This window comes from Triturus cristatus, chromosome 1_1, assembly GCF_964204655.1.
Source record: "Triturus cristatus chromosome 1_1, aTriCri1.1, whole genome shotgun sequence".
In the NCBI taxonomy this organism is placed as follows: domain Eukaryota; kingdom Metazoa; phylum Chordata; class Amphibia; order Caudata; family Salamandridae; genus Triturus; species Triturus cristatus.
In genome coordinates, this window is record NC_140579.1 from 503,630,338 (window position 1) to 503,635,557 (window position 5,220).

Genomic DNA, 5,220 nt, shown 5'->3' on the forward strand with positions numbered 1-5,220 from the left:
CTACCAAAATAGAAGGGAGAACTGGCAAGCTTGGGACAGTGGGCACGTAGCTTCACATTTTCTCAAATGAACGAAGGACAACGGCTACCCCAAACAAGCATTGGCATAGCCAATAGGTCTCGCCTTTGGGACCTTATAAGTGTTTAGCCATGCAACACTTGATGTTGTTGCACCAAGGATATTGTGCTGCGTAACTAAATACTTATAAGATCCCAAAAGCGTAGACCTATTGGCTATGCCAATGCTAGTTTCACACTGGTTTCCAGCCACTTCATTTCGGTAATTTGAGTGGCTTTTTGTCACGATCTGCAAATGTTACACCATGGCGACATCTTGTTGCGAAAGGAAGAAAGCACACAATGTTGCTACCTCGCATGCAATTGAACAGTCTGATAAAACAAACTCTCAGTATGCATCAAACGGGGGCTTTTAAATTGCAACACACAACCACAACGAGGGCAATACAGAGCTTCTAGCACACTTCAATAGTGAGAAAAAGGCAAATAAAAGAGGCTGTGCCTGAGAAATTAAAAGCCAACACTCAAGCAGAAGTATACTCTTACACACCCTTCCCTGGTTGCTGTTATTGTCCTGTGGTACTTCTGCTCAAACCATCTCTCCAGAGAGACAATGTAAGCAGTTGACATAACCATGAGGAAAGTGAACCAACTACCCAAGACATTGGTTGCTCAAAAATGTGAATGTTTGTGCAAATATGTTTGCTTAATAAAAATTATTTTAAAAAATGTATGAGGCTACTGTTGTTACCAGAGAATATGGCGAATTTATCTTTAATGGCATCTTGTGTCACATAATTAGCTCTTCCTTGAGGTATAATTAACGAGCTTGGAGCCTCTCAAGGGGTAGGAGAGCTCTATACAAAGAAAATACAATACAGTTAATCAGTAAACACTGAAATGTAATTTGGTCCTCCATTACTGAATTGACCCGGATTATTTATATAGATTGCAGGTTTTATTTCAGCACACAATAGACAGGATAATGTGGAAAACTTCACAGATTTCTGCAGCGCATGCTGGATCCACTGAGCAATATACATGTCAGTGAGCCCGAACTCACTTTCTGCACTACCACCTGTACTATGCGTTATGAAACCATCTCCCATCATCAACTGCGTGGTGTAAATACTTTACTGGAAGTATCAACAACAATGCAATTGATGCTGATGATAATAATAATAGTTGTTATTATTCCGATTAGTTTTGTTATTATTATCATATAACATTGCACAACAGTGAGTATTTCCGTGACCATAAGGAGGTCTCTGAAGTCCATGTAACTTTGCCGTAACTTGTAGTATCATCATCCACCTGAATTATGCGATTTTGCGCCTTTGGTGTTTTTTGCATAGCTATAGATTTGCCACATTATCCATTATGTGCTTCCTATTTTGCAAATTTTAACAAACTAAAATGTGTTCTTCTAGCTCAAGCGAGGATCAAAACTTGGTAAAACATGACAATGTGTGTTGTTGCAGTGGAAGGCCCTTGGAAAAGATGGAATGGCCACCTTTTAGTTGCTGATTGCTGTATTTGGGTGCTAAACTGATACTAATGGGGGTGAAAACCTTTTCCCAGTGAGTTTGTAACATGTAAAAATAACATAGTGCACCATGCTATCGCAAATTAAGTATTATACCACATAATTTTCCTTTTTTCCTGCCATATATCTTGACCCTCCCTTGTCACATAATTCCAATGGCCCTGTCCATGATGTAAGGCAGAAGATATTTTTCTGTACAATCTATGTGATGCCATGGCATGTCTGTCATTCTCTAACCTCCGGTATCATGTTGTAAGCCGGGCCCCATGCTAATTTTTCTCAAATGTTTATTTAAATGTTTGTGTAATGTTTCTGGTTTCAGTTTCACTCCAGAGTTAAGAGATGGATAGATGTTTTCAATACAAAACTCAGCCTGTTAAAGTAGCAATGAGTGTGTTCGGACTTCAGAATCACATTTTTCTTTCTACTGAAATGTATTGGACTGAACTTTTAGGATGGTCACATCAGGAAAATAGCTGTTTTGAATAAAAATAGGTATACAATCAGTGCCCTTCAACGAAGGGTCTCTACAGAGTTATAGGTGAACATATTTTTTATTTGGAAATGCATTCCTTTGAGCTGTGCTATTGTCCCAGAAGTAGATGAGGGTCCCCTTCACAAGGTGAGGTAAGCAAGCTGCACGAGGCCTCCAAAAATATTTGTCTCAAGTCAGTAGCTCTGGCCACATCATCCCCCATTCCTTGAGATATATTACTTCACCATCTAATAAGTTTCTAACTGCCCCTGAAGCTGATTCTACAGGCTGTTCAATACTCTAATAATGCAGTCCACGCAGAATGTTATAGTGAGGCTGATTTATTGATGTTCTTTTAGCTAAAAGATGAGTGAGACGGCTGTCTGCATTTTTTTACCTTCTGCAGGTTTTGGACATGGTAGGTGGCAAGTCCACAATGAGGCTGGCGATAGTCAAAATGAGAACGTACTTGCGCTCCTGAAAACTACTGCAAGGTTCACTTAGGAAATGTAGGATTAGGGCTATTTTGTTGAGATTCAGTGGCTTTTTTTTCAGCACCTACCTGATAATATAAGGTAAGTCTGCTCTGCCTCTATTTTCATAATTTTTCTCCTCCCAGGTTCTATTTTTTCCTGGAGGTTTTTCCTTAAGTTGTCTCACCGCTGATTTGCACTTTGATTTCCTCTTAACTCTTTCATAACTCTTCTGTAGTTTCTGTGCACTTCTCAAGTTTGTCTTATTACTTACCCTCCCACCCATGTTTGCCTACTTGTGTCTTTTTCCTTCGTTCTTCATAACTCTTTCCTGTACAGTGTTTGTTGCTGTCCCACCCAAGTTGTCGACCTTTCTCTAATAATCTGTTTATTCTGTATAGGTTTTACTTCTCTTTGCACAGTTTTGGCATCTTTTTCCTTTCCTACTCCTTAACACTTTCTCAATCCTTTCCTTTGTCCCCACTCTACTTTTCCCCCTCCTTCTCTTTTAATAGTCTCTCATATGTAACCCCCCATTCCACTATCTTCATTCCATGGTCTCCCACTCATTTGTATTCTTTGCTTACTCTTTCTCTCTCCTGATAATGTGCTTACTGAAAGAGTCTGCTATCCAGATCATGGGGCTACATCGTATGTTTAATTAGCAGTATTTGATTTAAGAAAAGGAAACAACCGCAGTTTATGAAACATTTAGTTAACAGTTCACATATCGAAAGGGCACACAAAAGCTTCAATTTACAGCACTGCCAGTGCTTTAAGTTCCTGCACTTCTTAAATTGAATTTGAAAGGGAGAGTACCTGCACTTCTTACCACTGATGCAATACGTTTAACGGGAGAGTACCAGCAATTTTTAGAAGCAAATAGATGCTCTGAATAGTGAGTACCTGCACTTCTCTGTTTCTATTTAAAGCAAGGAGGGCAATATAATGCACTTTGCAAACACTTACATAAGCCTGAAATTGGGCTTACATCCAGTCTGCCTCTAATTCTGGCCCTCCCAGGGGTCATGAAAGTGCTGAGAAGCAGGTAGGTAATTTACTCATTGTTTGCCTTCTGTTGTGAAGGTCAGTCTGGGGTCACTAAATGAGGTGGCAGGCTCTCCACTCAGCCTCTCGTACTCCATTGTCCACACCATACATCCTTGAGCAGTCAGGTAGGTTGACTGTGGTCATATATTCTAAGTACTTGCCGGTGTCAGAGAGGACCACCTCTCGACAGCCTTAGTCTGGATATAAAATGCACGCCGACTAAAGGATGGTCAAGCGGGGGAAGGGAAGGATGGGGACAGCGGGGACGGAGACCTGTGAATACAAAAGAACAGATTACTACCTATACGTTTCCGATATCTCCCTACTCCCACTATGCTCAAATGTACCCATACTTCCACTGACCTGTAAAGGAAGAACAGGCTGCTGGCTGACGGGTGCTGAGCATGTAATCACAATTCCTTACACCATATACTGGAAGACACAAAAACATATATGAGGCCAACACCTGTCTAATCACCCTACATTCGTACATGTAACTTTCCCTCCCTACGAGCAACACCTACCCGTGAAATAGTAGAAGGAGGGCTTCTAGCTCAGAGGAAACACCTGTCTTAGTTCACCCCTGTGGAGGTAAAAGTAGAAGGTGCACAATACTGTGAGTCACGTAAGACACGAACATGAGATGCAAGAAAACTTAGAAGCACCATCAGAAAACTGTGATCTGCGTAGATACGCCATCCAACCAACTGGATCCAAGAAAGACTTCATGTATCAACATATGAACCAAGTTGAGAGTTCAAAGTCACTCTCTCAATAATGTTAGCCCAATACTAAGAATGCCAATGGATTCTTCCCTGTATGAGCCCGCAATCCTGAACTCGCCAACAGGGAAGACGAAATGAGAATTCCCGCCACGAGGAGGAGCTTACAAGCGTATGTTTGAGCAAAGGTCACTATAATCAAAAGCGCCTCTATTTCCCTCGCAAGAGCTCTGAGGATAATTGGTAAAGTGACGAGAGCTCGCCAACGTATGGAAAAAGGGTGCCCATAAGCACGGAGAAACCTTCTTGATACTCCAAAAGGAATCAAAAACAAAACGGTCCCTTAATGGCACCCTTACCCAACCAGGTATATCGCAGAAAATGGCCAGCGTCCGAGCCGGACTTCCAAGAATAATCGTCAGCGTCATCTGCCGCTGCCTCGCCTTATCCTGTGTCTTCCGGTATTACGTGTGGCTGTTGTCAGATGTCCGCCGACGCTGCCGGGAAATGTAGTTCTCCCAGGAGCCGATCATCGAGTGCCTGTGCGAACGGCATCACCGTGTCCCCTGACAGACCCTCATACCTCACTCTTTCATTCTCTATCTCTGACCTCAATACTTCTATATATATTACATTATTCTGACTTCACACACTGTCCACACAGTTTATAATATGCCCCATTACCACAAATGCATTCTGACCTCGGAAAACAGCACCTCTTCATTCTCCATTACTTGCCGTCAGGAGCTACTATAATAATTAAAATACTCTTTCCCAACATTCACCCTCCTGTTATTTATATCCGTCCCCCCCAAAAAATATATATATATATTACAAAGAAGGAATAGCACAGGCAGCAAAAGTTACCAGCATTACAAACACAAAAAAACCCAATTTGTTTATGTTTTGTCTTTTTTTAATAAGATTGTTCAGTAGT

General features: G+C 41.4%; 1 long non-coding RNA gene across 1 annotated transcript; it reads right to left on the reverse strand.

The window, feature by feature from the left end:
• Positions 1-2,365: 2,365 nt before the first annotated feature.
• Positions 2,366-4,734, reverse strand: LOC146870482 (uncharacterized). Its single transcript, XR_014959400.1, has 4 exons — positions 4,643-4,734; positions 4,086-4,144; positions 3,925-3,993; positions 2,366-3,834 (listed from the first exon to the last, which is right to left on the reverse strand). It is a non-coding gene; the product is annotated as an uncharacterized LOC146870482 (long non-coding RNA).
• Positions 4,735-5,220: the final 486 nt, after the last annotated feature.